Source organism: Convolutriloba macropyga, chromosome 7 (assembly GCF_964194025.1).
Source record: "Convolutriloba macropyga chromosome 7, txConMacr16.3, whole genome shotgun sequence".
Taxonomy (NCBI): domain Eukaryota; kingdom Metazoa; phylum Xenacoelomorpha; order Acoela; family Convolutidae; genus Convolutriloba; species Convolutriloba macropyga.
The window spans coordinates 5,644,945-5,660,975 of record NC_134474.1 but is presented as its reverse complement, the minus strand read 5'-3'; the positions used below and the strand labels follow the sequence as shown (position 1 = coordinate 5,660,975).

Here is a 16,031-nt window from a genome sequence, read left to right as displayed (position 1 = left end):
CATATAGGCTCAGCAGATGGCGAGACAAATAAACTGAAGCGACTAATTTTGGACTACTCGCTCTGGTGTGTGGACGGCAAAAACTGCAGGGCTCAACACGTACCAAGACTTCCTTTCATACCATAACTTGTGCTTTCAGCATTTTCAGTGAGCCGAGTAATGATAAAGCACTCAATCTTTAACCGAAATGATGATGCTGGAAGCTTTAGCACTTTTTCTGATCTCAAAAATTCATCAATAGAATCAGTAGACTTGGCAAAAAAGCATCGTTTTTAGCATCTGCTTGAACACTATAATTTAGTTCGTTTCTAAGATAACTCGGCAAGCCATTCCAGAAAGGGCATCCACTGTTCTCGAAAGCAGCTTTTTGAAAATGCACAGCAAATTAATGTCCTTGGGCTGCTGCACAAACTCATCTTGTTTCTTCCGGAGAAAAGACAAAAAAACGCTGAAGCAAAAAAAAACAAGACATAAATGATTCTTAAAAATTTCTGGATCTATTGTTTCGCCCCCCCCCCCAAATATTTTTTACGCCCACCCCCCCCCCCGTAACAATTTATATGTTGTCATATAGCACGTTACTATGTAAAAAAATAGCATGTGCGCCGGGGGGGGGGGTAAAAAATATTAGCCCACTAAACTTTGGGGGGGGGGGGCAAACATAATAGTTCTAAATTTCTTGATCATTATAAAACAATAGTCAGATTGCCGAAACGGCTGAAACATAGGCCTACATACTGTAAATGAAAATAACAACAAATAGAGAGCTCTGTTGCTTGAGTTACTATAACAAACAGAAACATAGCTGACAGATAAAAACAAAGGCGGAAGTATTCCTGAAACGTTTGGAAGTAGAAAACTGACTATCCTCACTGGCCTAAAGCACATAGCACATACTTATACTTATCATTTTGAAACAATAGCAGCCAAGAAACATGAGAAGTAACCAACAAAAACTGATATAGCATCTGATAACACTTATTTAATTTGAAAAAAGAATTATTGGCAGAAGACTTGTATTACAATTAAGTTGCAAAAAAAAAACTAACAATGAACAAAATACTAACAAAATGGGTTCAAAAGTGACAACCGAGAAAAGGTCATGACAAAGGAAAAATCAAATACTCACTATAAAGTGTGGTGGTCTTTCAATTTGATCTGTTTATTTCGCTTCTTTAATTGTTGAAATATTAAACAAAAAAAAGATCGAAAAACCTGAAACAAAAATAGATGTGTATGATTCTTACCATTGAAAACTGCTATGTCTAGCCATCAGGTGTCTGTTCATATTATCAACACCTATGTAATATCTTTTAATATTGAACAAAAACTACACAAAGAAGTACAAAGTCAGAGAAAACAAGCGGAAAGACAGGACAAAAATGGGCAAATCTGCTCAAATTTACTAAATTTTCTTTGAAGACAATTCAAAACAAAAATCTAATAAATTGAAAGACCACCAAAACTGGTAGAACAACTAATCTCAACATAACTTCCCAAATGATTTAAGAATTTGAAGAAAAATACAAAAACTGCTAAAAAATTTAAAAGGCAAAATAGTAAAAAAAAATAGCTGAAAACGGAATCTCTGATAGAGTAATAATTGCTTCAGACAATGTTGGGAGTTAACACCAAACAATTCTTTGGAAGAGTCGCGCATGATAAAAAAGCGACATCAACAGAAAACCACTCTCTCTTCACTCTGCTGTTTATTTCAGTCAGCAATTTGGTGGGAACACTTAGTTCTCACATGCGGCATTAACTTCTGGACCTGGTTTTGAATTCACTCCAAAAAATTATTGATCAAAAAAATGACGCTAAACCAATACTAGTCTTGGGGTCGTAGAAAACACAGCAACCTAAGTCAATACAAGCTTTGAATTGTGAAAAATATAGAACCACATTATATTTGTAATAGAATTTAGTATGCGAGATTCAAATGAGATCATTAGGGGTTATTATATAACACTATAGTCACTGATAAAATTTAAAGTAAAAAACTACAACAATTTGTGTGCACTTTTCATTTAACTCTTAGTAGTGAATTGCGCGCCACTTAAGTTCAGCTGCTTCAAATTGTGAATGAGAGAAAATTTCAAACAAAAACCGACAAATGTCGGAAAAATTGCTCTTGAACGACAGGCAAGGCTGTGGCTGTTAATTCAGGGGCTGTAGCCTAGATCAATTTTTCTTTATGGGTGCAAAAAATCCTGTAACTGCCCGGGAATCGATCCCTTGACCTCCCGAACCGTGCCCCCAAGCACTTGCAACTGCTCCATCAGAACCTTATTCTTGCTCTGCTGCAACCAATTTATATTAGCAACAAGCTTTACTTCGGAGTGAGAGCAATAGAGATCACTCAAAAATGAAGAACGAAAGCGTGAAAAAGTCACTTGAGAAGTCAAAGAATGTTCTAGAAGAGAAGCGCAAAATTGTCAAGCGAAAAATTTGCATAAAAAGACCAACACTCTTACAATAATTGCTATGAACTTCGTTCAAGAGCAATTAATCACGCAAAAGAAAAGGTCAGGGGTATAAGTATTGACCTTGAAATGGTTTACGTCAATCTTAAGTGACCATAGTATTACTGTAGAAAGATAATTAGAGAGAATGTCATCATACAATTCAGCTAAAGAGTCAATTCCAATTAGTTTACTAAATGACGTGAACAAAACGCAGCCAAAATAAGTGAAGACCGCTCAAAACCGTTCTTTTGACGTTTGCATTGTGCAGACATGTAAAACGAAGAGAGCCTCAAACAACGATCAATCACAAAAACCAAGAGCATCACAATACAGGTTCGCCAGGAAAACAGATTTGCAGCTAAGTAGTATAAAAAGCTAAGTAGTCTTACATTTTTGGCTAAAAAAACAAAAGTCCTAGTTGAAGAAAATGCGTCTGGTTCACTTTCTGGTGCAAAAAATTTCACTTCACTTTCACTAATTTTTAAAGGCAACTAGGTTGCTTCTGTTTTTGTTTATTCTTCGTTTATACCTAATTTACAAGCCGACAAGGATCCAACCGATACAACTTTAAAAAAAAAAAAATTGGCAAACTTTGATTTAGGAAATTTTTTGTTTGGCGGTTTTTGGTTTACCCCCCCCCAACATAAATTTTTGGTTTACTCAATTGAGATATTCACATAAGTCAGGGTTCTCTATTTTAAATATTATAAACTATAAACTGATTAACATTATTGTAAGCTGATCCGAATAGGTCAAGGGGGACTATAATTATTACAAAAAATTGTTTAAAAAAACTATTTTCCAAAAAGTTTGCCAATTCGAGACAATCCAAGACGAGATCCACTTGTCAGCAAAGAAACCCGACAATCAAAAAGAAGAAATGCTGGCACCTGAGAACAAAAAAAAAACAAGTAAGAAGCAAGATTATCGAAGCTTGAGGAAAATTGTATTTTGCATGAACCAAAGTGTGATTGATCTATGTATTGTCTCTAACTTTATTCTGGACATTGCCTTCAATACTATATATATGACATTCGGCAAAAGCGTCAATTAATTTTTTCCCTAAATTCAATTTAGATTCCGATATCTAGGAAATGTTTAAAAACATCAAATTTTTAGCAAAACCCTCAAGAACAATCAAGAACCTCAACAAAATTGTCTTTTGCGTCAACCGAAACAGTGTTTTTGATTTTGATATCTGCCATTGTGGAAAGTGCCCGTTCAGTGAAAAGTTTCAAGTCGAGGGTCGAGTTGTTTGCGATCAAGGCAACGGAAACCTGATTATCTACCTCCGCAACAATTGAGTAAGTTTTTTTTAAAATGGGACTGGGTTAAGGGTGGGAACTGTATGCTATATCCGGTTCAGATTTTTTTTCTGTTTCAATCAACCTATCGGGTATATGAACCGGATCAAGGCTAGGAATTCTTAAAGAAACTGGCTGTGAAATTTCACTAGAAAATTTTTGAATTACTCTTTCTTGATTGTATCTGTCTGTGTGTTTTGTGCTAAACACTTACTTTTAGAACTTTTAGCAACAGCGTCAATTACCATAACTCCACTGAGCTATTATATATATATATATATAAAGTATAAATTAGACATCACCAGGCCTAAAGTACAACAGGGACTGAAGGGGGAAGAACCACGTTTGATCAACCTAGGCACTCGGGGTTGTGATGACCGATTTAGTACCCCGGAAACCAACTTGATTCACAAGCACCACCATCAAAAATTTACGAGTGCCACAGTTTATATATAAAAAAATTAAAGGTATTAGATAAGCGAGGAGGGAAAAAAGTTTTGTTTAGCTTCACCGGGGGTGAAGTAAACTACCTTTTTCTTTGTTCCATAGCCAAGATGAAGAGAATCAACAAAGTCTACTACATCACTGAGGTACGTATTAGTTTATTCATCTTCGCTACTTGAGTCCATTATCACAGCTCGACGTTTTTTCGCCTTTGAAATTCTAGTTTTTCTCATGTTTTGTCTTTTATTTTTGTTTTGCCTGTGATCTGGTAGAGCCATTTGCTCCAATTGTTGACTCTCTGTGTCTGATTCTACCGCTTGACTTAGTATAAAACCATCAGAAGCTGGGTCTGTAGAGGATCCACTGTCCGATAACTCTGACAAATTGTCAAAGTCTACCAAATTGTGATTCAATTCGTCTTCGCTATAATTTCGCTGGTGAAAACCTGGGTCGGGAATTGAGGTTAAACTTGTGTTGAGAATACTGCTTGAATGTGGAATGTTTGTTGTGTTTGCTGCTTGTTTTTGTACTGTTGTTGCTGGTGCTGCCTGCTTTGCAGCTCCTGCTGCTGGCTTTCCTGCGGCTGCTGCTCGCTTTCCAGCGCCTGCTGCCCAGCTACCGAAGCCTGCTGCCTGCTTTCCTGCTCCTGCTGCCCGCTTTCCTGCGCATGCTGCCCGATTTCTTGCTCGCTTTCGCCCGAGTCATCCGCTCCCCAATCGGGCTCATTCATTATTGACTTGAAGAAAATATCCTCTCGTATCGAACGATGACCATAGGGCAGCATGGAAACTTGGTCACTCATAATAAACCGCTTGTCATCGTAGCCTGACAAAGACTTCTTGTTTACAGCAATTGTGTGGAGCCTGTGGTTGCTTGAAGCTATTCGAGTGTTCAGCAAACGCACCACCTCGCCGCCCAAAAGAGTTCGTTTGTACAGCTCGTGGGTCATACTGCGGCGGGCATCTTTTGTCACTCCTTTTGCTGACTGCTTAGCAGGAACTGAAAAAAAAACTTGATCATTTGCAATTCATCCGAGCTTTCCTGCCTGCAGAAAAAAACTTGAACTATCTGAATGCCTAATGCGCGCTTGTTTTTATAGAATGATTGCGTTTGGATGGCGATACAGTGGTACTGAAAAAAGACTTAAACTTGCCTTCAGCGAGCTTGATTGAGTACAGCTTCGGCTTCAGACCACAAAACTCTGCCATTGGCTTGCTTCCCATTTCGTCTTTGAACTTTAACGTGACTCGGGCATTGTCCCTGTTGTACAAGGGGTGTTCTGGTGGAAAGTTTGAGAAATCGAACTGCTCAGCGACCGACTTTTTCCGCTGTAGTTCTGCAAAGAAGTCTCGTGAACGCACCTCATATACGAAAGAGTCTGTGTCTGAATAAAGCAAATTGCAGTCAAAGTTTTTTTTCATGACTTTGTAGTGAAACTCGAACATGAACTTCTTTGCCAAGTCCAATATACAGGCACCCACTATGGTTGGCTTGTCCCAAAGTATTTCCGATTGCTGAAGGCATACAGTGAGCTGGGTCTGTAGAGGATCCACTGTCCGATAACTCTGACAAATTGTCAAAGTCTACCAAATTGTGATTCAATTCGTCCTCGCTATAATTTCGCTGGTGAAAACCTGGGTCGGGAATTGAGGTTAAACTTGTGTTGAGAATACTGCTTGAATGTGGAATGTTTGTTGTCTGTTGTGTTTGCTGCTTGTTTTTGTACTGTTGTTGCTGGTGCTGCCTGCTTTCCAGCACCTGCTGCTGGCTTTCCTGCGGCTGCTGCTCGCTTTCCAGCGCCTGCTGCCCAGCTACCGAAGCCTGCTGCCTGCTTTCCTGCTCCTGCTGCCCGCTTTCCTGCGCATGCTGCCCGATTTCTTGCTCGCTTTCGCCCGAGTCATCCGCTCCCCAATCGGGCTCATTCATTATTGACTTGAAGAACATATCCTCTCGTATCGAACGATGACCATAGGGCAGCATGGAAACTTGGTCACTCATAATAAACCGCTTGTCATCGTAGCCTGACAAAGACTTCTTGTTTACAGCAATTGTGTGGAGCCTGTGGTTGCTTGAAGCTATTCGAGTGTTCAGCAAACGCACCACCTCGCCGCCCAAAAGAGTTCGTTTGTGCAGCTCGTGGGTCATACTGCGGCGGGCATCTTTTGTCACTCCTTTTGCTGACTGCTTAGCAGGAACTGAAAAAAAACTTTATCATTTGCAATTCATCCGAGCTTTCCTGCCTGCAGAAAAAACTTGAACTATCTGAATGCCTAATGCGCGCTTGTTTTTATAGAATGATTGCGTTTGGATGGCGATACAGTGGTACTGAAAAAAGACTTAAACTTGCCTTCAGCGAGCTTGATTGAGTACAGCTTCGGCTTCAGACCACAAAACTCTGCCATTGGCTTGCTTCCCATTTCGTCTTTGAACTTTAACGTGACTCGGGCATTGTCCCTGTTGTACAAGGGGTGTTCTGGTGGAAAGTTTGAGAAATCGAACTGCTCAGCGACCGACTTTTTCCGCTGTAGTTCTGCAAAGAAGTCTCGTGAACGCACCTCATATACGAAAGAGTCTGTGTCTGAATAAAGCAAATTGCAGTCAAAGTTTTTTTTCATGACTTTGTAGTGAAACTCGAACATGAACTTCTTTGCCAAGTCCAATATACAGGCACCCACTATGGTTGGCTTGTCCCAAAGTATTTCCGATTGCTGAAGGCATACAGTGAGCTGGGTCTGTAGAGGATCCACTGTCCGATAACTCTGACAAATTGTCAAAGTCTACCAAATTGTGATTCAATTCGTCCTCGCTATAATTTCGCTGGTGAAAACCTGGGTCGGGAATTGAGGTTAAACTTGTGTTGAGAATACTGCTTGAATGTGGAATGTTTGTTGTCTGTTGTGTTTGCTGCTTGTTTTTGTACTGTTGTTGCTGGTGCTGCCTGCTTTGCAGCTCCTGCTGCTGGCTTTCCTGCGGCTGCTGCTCGCTTTCCAGCGCCTGCTGCCCAGCTACCGAAGCCTGCTGCCTGCTTTCCTGCTCCTGCTGCCCGCTTTCCTGCGCATGCTGCCCGATTTCTTGCTCGCTTTCGCCCGAGTCATCCGCTCCCCAATCGGGCTCATTCATTATTGACTTGAAGAAAATATCCTCTCGTATCGAACGATGACCATAGGGCAGCATGGAAACTTGGTCACTCATAATAAACCGCTTGTCATCGTAGCCTGACAAAGACTTCTTGTTTACAGCAATTGTGTGGAGCCTGTGGTTGCTTGAAGCTATTCGAGTGTTCAGCAAACGCACCACCTCGCCGCCCAAAAGAGTTCGTTTGTACAGCTCGTGGGTCATACTGCGGCGGGCATCTTTTGTCACTCCTTTTGCTGACTGCTTAGCAGGAACTGAAAAAAAAACTTGATCATTTGCAATTCATCCGAGCTTTCCTGCCTGCAGAAAAAAACTTGAACTATCTGAATGCCTAATGCGCGCTTGTTTTTATAGAATGATTGCGTTTGGATGGCGATACAGTGGTACTGAAAAAAGACTTAAACTTGCCTTCAGCGAGCTTGATTGAGTACAGCTTCGGCTTCAGACCACAAAACTCTGCCATTGGCTTGCTTCCCATTTCGTCTTTGAACTTTAACGTGACTCGGGCATTGTCCCTGTTGTACAAGGGGTGTTCTGGTGGAAAGTTTGAGAAATCGAACTGCTCAGCGACCGACTTTTTCCGCTGTAGTTCTGCAAAGAAGTCTCGTGAACGCACCTCATATACGAAAGAGTCTGTGTCTGAATAAAGCAAATTGCAGTCAAAGTTTTTTTTCATGACTTTGTAGTGAAACTCGAACATGAACTTCTTTGCCAAGTCCAATATACAGGCACCCACTATGGTTGGCTTGTCCCAAAGTATTTCCGATTGCTGAAGGCATACAGTGAGCTGGGTCTGTAGAGGATCCACTGTCCGATAACTCTGACAAATTGTCAAAGTCTACCAAATTGTGATTCAATTCGTCCTCGCTATAATTTCGCTGGTGAAAACCTGGGTCGGGAATTGAGGTTAAACTTGTGTTGAGAATACTGCTTGAATGTGGAATGTTTGTTGTCTGTTGTGTTTGCTGCTTGTTTTTGTACTGTTGTTGCTGGTGCTGCCTGCTTTCCAGCACCTGCTGCTGGCTTTCCTGCGGCTGCTGCTCGCTTTCCAGCGCCTGCTGCCCAGCTACCGAAGCCTGCTGCCTGCTTTCCTGCTCCTGCTGCCCGCTTTCCTGCGCATGCTGCCCGATTTCTTGCTCGCTTTCGCCCGAGTCATCCGCTCCCCAATCGGGCTCATTCATTATTGACTTGAAGAACATATCCTCTCGTATCGAACGATGACCATAGGGCAGCATGGAAACTTGGTCACTCATAATAAACCGCTTGTCATCGTAGCCTGACAAAGACTTCTTGTTTACAGCAATTGTGTGGAGCCTGTGGTTGCTTGAAGCTATTCGAGTGTTCAGCAAACGCACCACCTCGCCGCCCAAAAGAGTTCGTTTGTGCAGCTCGTGGGTCATACTGCGGCGGGCATCTTTTGTCACTCCTTTTGCTGACTGCTTAGCAGGAACTGAAAAAAAACTTTATCATTTGCAATTCATCCGAGCTTTCCTGCCTGCAGAAAAAACTTGAACTATCTGAATGCCTAATGCGCGCTTGTTTTTATAGAATGATTGCGTTTGGATGGCGATACAGTGGTACTGAAAAAAGACTTATACTTGCCTTCAGCGAGCTTGATTGAGTACAGCTTCGGCTTCAGACCACAAAACTCTGCCATTGGCTTGCTTCCCATTTCGTCTTTGAACTTTAACGTGACTCGGGCATTGTCCCTGTTGTACAAGGGGTGTTCCGGTGGAAAGTTTGAGAAATCGAACTGCTCAGCGACCGACTTTTTCCGCTGTAGTTCTGCAAAGAAGTCTCGTGAACGCACCTCATATACGAAAGAGTCTGTGTCTGAATAAAGCAAATTGCAGTCAAAGTTTTTCTTCATGACTTTGTAGTGAAACTCGAACATGAACTTCTTTGCCAAGTCCAATATACAGGCACCCACTATGGTTGGCTTGTCCCAAAGTATTTCTGATTGCTGAAGGCATACAGTGACAAGATCTTCACTAATAATTTTTGACGATTGGTACTCGGGCTTGTCTGTCCACTTTAGCGTTTCCTCTTCAGTGCGGGTTAATTTGACTTTCATTCGGTTTCGCTTTCCTTCACAAGTTTTTCCAAAGGACGAATTAACCATCAAATTAAAGAAATCTTCCTAAAATTTATTCTTTGCTTGCTTTCGCTTTTCCGTATTCAGTTTCACGTATGGGGCGAGCCACTTTTGCTGTTTGAATGAAAGCACTCTATGGAGCTTGGTCACTACCAATCCTAGTTCGACATAGAGTTTGAGAGTTTGGTAGTGCAGTGTGTAATTTTGTTTATCAAACAGCGTCTGAATGAGCTTTTTCACCTGCGGGGGTTTTTTAATTTGCATATCGGCCAACAAGCTGCTTTGGTACTCGCTGAGCCAGCATTCATCAATCGTTTCTTTTGTGGGTGCCAAAGGAAAATCAGAATGTAGATCGTGCAGGCTGTCAGGGTAACTTAAATCGACCTCAACTATGTATCCCACTTCATCGTCATCAGGCGTATTCAATATTCGGCGCAAAATTTCCTGGGCCTGCTCATTGGTCCATTCACTTTTGTCAAACATTTCGAATTCGTGAACGGGTAGGCAGAATTTTTCCATGATTCCTCCGTACAGATTATTGGCGTCGATCATTATTATAAACGAAGAAATGTTCTTTGGTTTGTAGTCCGAAAGAAACTTGTTGTTTGCGCGACAAAGCCGCTTGCTGTAAACCGAGCTCACGCCTCCTCTTATGAGACTTTCAACCATATCAAGGTGTTCTCTCTCTGTTCGAAGATGTAGTTTGGGATTGCATATTTTGAGCATTGCATCCCCTGACAAGTTGGAAGCGGTGTAGTACTGACAGCAGTCGAGTCCATATGCGTCATAACAAACTTTTCGAAAACACAGTACTACTGTAGCGAGGAGAAACACATCTGTTGTCAAATATAAATTGTAGTAGTCACCAATGTTCCGGCATTCGAATAAATTGAACACTTCGATGGCTCGCTTGTATTCATCTTCACTCACTGTTACCTCGTACTGCTGCAAACTGTTTGTCCATTTATTGAGAGGGGGAAGCTGAGCCTGTTGTAATTTTTCAAAACTATCGACGAAGCAATAAGGGAATGAGCCTTTTTGTTTTAACAAATTTACCGACCTCGTCGGCCACGATAAGAAATGTTGTTCCAATAAGGTGAATTGATCAGCAGGCAGGTTCTGCACCAACTTGTCGAGCGACGCATTCATGAATTTGAATGAGTCCAATAGTCTGATATACTCATACTGACTGGTCCAAACACCTTTCTTGTTTTGTGTTGTTTTCATATGCACTCCAATTTACAATGAGATGAATTTCTCACTTGTGCTTGGCACCACCGAAATTGTATTTTTCTCATTCAGGTTTTGCAGTGCCAATACTACGTGATGAAGGTCGTAGTTTGCCAAGTTGTGAGCGAATAGCGTTTTGCGTTTCAAGTTGCACTGCGCATGTGCCCATCCCAGAAATTTTCCTGTGAAGTGACAGTGGTCTAGAACAGTGGGATCTTTTGAAGATGTATTTAATTCGGTTTCACAAATCCAGCACATGGCAGTCTCATCTTTAGTGATTGTTGGTTCGCCGGAAAAATTTTTGTGTTGTTGTTTCACATCGTATATATCCCTAGCAATCTGCTCCAGTGACTTAACAAATTCAGCCATGACATTCGGACCACATTTGAGGTCGAAGTAAAATGGCTTTGTTTCATTCAAAGCAACGAAGAGCAGAACATAGCTGCATGGCTTATGTTCCTCCAATGCCCTAGTAACTGAGTTTTGTTGTGTGTTGTAAATGTGGGCAACTGGTTCAATTATTGAATCCAGATCGAAAAATCCAACTATCGGCGCGAACCATCGGGCTTGAACATTTTTGAATTCAAAGTTTTGCTGTTCCACTTTGGGCATTTTTATTATTGCTTGCGTGTTTTGATGACAAATTTCTTCGTGTCTCCCATGTCTATCCAATGAAGTGCTGATATGGAAACAGTTACGACACAAATGATTGTCAACGCGCTGGTGTTTTCCAAGATACTTATGGATAAGCCCCATGATATTTGTGATCAGGACATAGTGATGCATCGAACCATCACTTAGCAAGAGCAGATCCAGGTTGAAACTATAGTTTCGATTATTTGATATGCGGAAAGGAATCAGTTTCTTATTCGAGTGTCGGAAAACATTAACGCGTACCTGGTTCAGCTCTTCAAATTTTTCCATTTGGTGAAAAGCCATAGGCATCATGAATTCACCAACCGGTTGTTTTGCTCTTGGATTTTTCGAACTGTACATGATTGGATTTGTTTTTTGCCTCCATGGAGCATTAGGCGGTATCAATTGTGGCCCGAATGTCTTATGAAATTGAGCTGTATAGCAGTAGAGAAAACATTTCTCGTCTTGTCGGTTGCGAATATTCAACAGGTACTGGCTTTTTGCTAGTTCATTAGGCAAGGCCAAATACGACGATGCTGCGATCGGCTTTGACCTGGCGAGTCTCAGTTCAATGTTTGCAATTCTATCTACTGTCCAACCGCTACCATGGGATGCAAAGTTGTTCAGTGCGAGCAGCATTTGTTCAACCATTCCAGCGAAACAGGATTTGCTAAAGCCTGTGAAGTCGACCCGCTGCATTTTTGAGTTGATGTATATTTTGATGCAATCTGGCTGACTGCTAACGTTTTCATCATTCGATGGTTTTGTGAGTTGTACCAGTGCGCTAAACTGAAGTTTTTGTGCTTGATTTTGGGTGTTGAGTTGAACAACGTTTTCAATCTCATCACGTTTGCTACGCATGAAACTTAGCAAGTCTATTTCATGCTCTCCCACTGGTATGTCATATGTTTTCAACACACCGCCGAATGCTTGCTCGGAATGAAGAATTCCAAAGTTTTGATTGTTTTCAGCATCAGCATCCCATAATGGCAGTCAATGATTTTTATTCATGTGCTCCATGTACTTGAGGTTGTCTGCGAAAAACTTGTTGCAGTATAGGCAATAGCGTGGGTGGGTTGAGTTGTGTTGTTGTCTCATATGCGTCTCGAGCTCGACAACTTTTTCATTAGCAAATGCGCACTCATCGCACACGAATACGTTTGTTTGTGCATAATGTTTATGCACATCTTTCATGTGCCGACGTAAGCTTCGTTTGTCCGAAAGTGTCTTTTTGCAAACTCTACACCTCTCCGAATTCATTACAGGTGTAAGAACTTGAGACAAATAAGGAACTGGGGTGAAAGTTTTCAAGAGGAAAGAATGAAAGTTTTTTGCTGTTGCTGATTAGTTTTGATAAGACTGTTGAAAATTATTTCAGTAACTTGAGTTGAAAGTTAAGGCGAAAAGCAAATGAGAAAAATTTATTGTTGGAGTGGACACATTTTTACAACACTCTCAACCAATCAGAGTGCGCGTCTTTTTTGTTTACTTTTGGGACTGAAAACTACTGCTCCACAAATAGTGGTTGGGGGGCAGCAAGTCTACCAGACTGTTGTGTCAATATCACAGATGCACTTGTTTACCTGCTTTGCTAGTTTTTGTTGGTTCATCACAGGTGATTCTGAGCTCACAGTTTTACTTCTTATTTACATAGCCTAGTTTTGTTTCACTTTCTCTACTGAATAATAGCAATTGGTGAAATATTTTTATTGACTGTTTGTCATGATATAAAAAATCCAAGCTTCAACTGGTTTATTTCAACCCGGTCTGTTTTTGCTTCTTTGTTTACGGCAATGTCTCACATACTTGTCTGTTCAATGTCTGAATTTCGCCGCATTGCCTAAATCCTTCTCTCAAAAAATCATGCAATGTCTAGCGCTAAGATTGATTGTTAGAGGAAATTAAATTAAGAACTAGTTTAAAGAAGGAAACACAAAGTTCATACGTTGGAACACATTGAACAGCAACAAATGAAATGTTCAATATGCACAATGAGTTTGAGGTGGGTTTGTTTTGTTTAGAGTCGAGATAACTTAATGATTTTCTTCACGGGGGCATAACATTGGCGCAATGGAGGTGTTTCATCGATGTTGACATCATCAGAAAAATTGTCGACAAGCAACGGGAGGCTTTCCGGGGTTTTTGTTTCCTCACTTGGCGACTGATCAAAACTCCAAAAACCAGATATTTGCTCAACTTCTTCTAGCTGCCCCAATTGATTCTCCCAGATTTCAATGCACTCATGATCGTAGTCTGCAAAAAGCTTTCTTGTTCGCTTCGCCAATTTTTTCACATCCTGCTTTTTTGTTTGAATGGGAGTATTACATCCATAATATCGATGAGCATATGGAGATTCTTCTTGTATTGGTGATTTTTCTGGCGTTTTTGTAAGATGAAATAAATCGTTTTGTTTTGTGTATTCAAGTATTGGTTCAATGTAATTAACTGGAACAATAAAACTGTTTTTTGTATGCCATAAGTCTGTATGATCATCAAAGCTTTCCTTTACAAGGACAATATTTTTGAAGTTGTGACACATTCGCACAGGGGTTCGAGTGCCTCGCTCACTTGTCTTTGCAATTTCTAAATATTCAGCAGCCATATTGCAGGTAATGGATAAACAATTGAGATGTTTTTGTTCCGATTTTACGGATTTAAACGGTAACAAAGCAAACAGTTTTCTTTCAAAGAAATTTTCAAAAACACTTAACAGCATAGTCTGGAACCAATTCTAGTAAGATAAGAACTGAAAAATTGTTTTTTATATGGTATGGAACTGCAAGGAAAAGCAGGATGAAAGCAAATTCTAGAAGAAGGTTAAGTAACAAAAGACTTGCATTAATGTAATAAGATGCCAAAGAACTAAACAATTTTCACAAAACTTACATTGAACAACAAGAAAGAACAATGGCGGATAGATTGAAAAATTGTTGCAGACGTTTTTGTTTATTTGACTTAGCCATTTCATCATTATTCCGTCATGTCTATAAATAGAATTATGTCATATTGAACTAAGTTGAATTGGGGTTCTCTCGGGAAATATAAAAAGACTCGAGGAGGCGAGCTAATTTATCCATTGTTAATGAAAATTTGTCAGTTTTTAGATTTAAAGGTCGGGACTTGTAAAACTGTTTTCTGCTATGGCCGTTATAATGCTTGGCCCGGCGATGTTGCATTAGTGAATGGAAATTTTTAAATTGCCTTGGACAATTGTGACATTGAATGGGTCTTGGTTCAGCAGGGTATATTTTTTCCGATCTTTTGAATTTCATATTTCGTATAAACATCAGAGCTGATATAGAGGAGTATAGATTTGTTTACACGCTAGGGTGGGTGGGTTTGTTTGCTCAGCTGTTATATTGTCTAGACATTTTGGCGTGGGGTTTAAAATTGTTTACATTCCAACAAACAGTAATGTATTAGTCATTCATCATTTCAGATTACTTTGATACAGTTTGCCTCGATATATACAACATTATGGGTAATGTTTTGTCTAAGGATGCTGAGTACAGCGACTTTCATTTGAATCTCTCGCTCAATGAAAAACGGCTTGTTAGGGCTGCAGTTAAGACTTATCATACCACTGGCACCTACTTATCCTTGAAATTGTTCAAACGTGATAGTAAACACGTCGATTGGGATTTCAATCAAAAAATTACAGTTTCGGCGCCAGAGTTTCGGTTGATATGTCAGAACATAGAAAAAAACTAGAACAAATGCTTGATCGCTTCACTTCTAAAACCAGATTCAACTGATGACTCAAAACGTCCAGCAAAACGAGCCGGCAAAACACCAACTCAGCGCCAAAAGAAGATACCAAAAACGTCTGTAAAAGTCGATGAGGATTCGGAATAATTTCTATTATACCTTTTGCTTCCTGTCATTGTTTATGCATTCATAGTTAGTTAATTAGCTTTTTCTTTTTTTGTTCGTTATGGTTGAGGCAATGTATGAGAACAGTCCCGAATATTTCAAGAAATTTCAAAAACGTTTCAAGTACAATATTTGTGAGACGGAACCAAAACTTGAAAACACAACAATTGAAAATTATGCATATGGTTATCATTCATCTGCAACAGTTATCGAAGGTTGTACATTTGGCTCCAATCATTATCATGTTATGTATGAATTTGGTTCGCTGGATGATAATATATTCGATTCTCTTTATGTACCTGCGGTGATACCGTGTCTCGTTAACTGTTTCAAATTACTTATTCAGCCTACGCAAAAAGACTTTGTTAAACGTGGTGCAATTATTTCTCGACTACATGTTGCCGTTGAGTACCTTTCAAAATCAACTTCTTCTTCAGTTACCACGAACCAGAAACAACTTCCAGCACCCTCGAGTGAGACAACAGCGAAATCTATTAGTACTTTTACGGCCAACAAACGTTCTTCTACAGTCCCTGATGTAACTTTGAAACGATTTTGCCAGCTTATGCAAGGTGAACACTCCTCAACTCTTTATCAGATAATGGATATTCTGCTTAGTGGCCAAGGGAGTTTTGTGCGAGAAACCACAAACTCTTTCATAACCTTTCAATTTTGTAAAAATTGATATTCAAAATGTTGTTGTTTCAAAATTAAATTAAGTTTTACTTCATATGTTTTACAAAAGCTACCAACTCTAATTCATTTACATCAGGTATGAATGGAAATTTCTCACTGTAAAAATAATGAACAATATATATGCAAAATAAACCACAAAGCTGGGAGTCTGAG

General features: G+C 40.1%; 1 protein-coding gene across 1 annotated transcript in view; it reads right to left on the bottom strand.

The window, feature by feature from the left end:
- LOC142342513 (uncharacterized) overlaps window positions 1-16,031 on the bottom strand; it is a 403,423-nt gene that overhangs the window by 295,986 nt on the left and 91,406 nt on the right. The gene's annotated exons all lie outside the window — the stretch shown is intronic.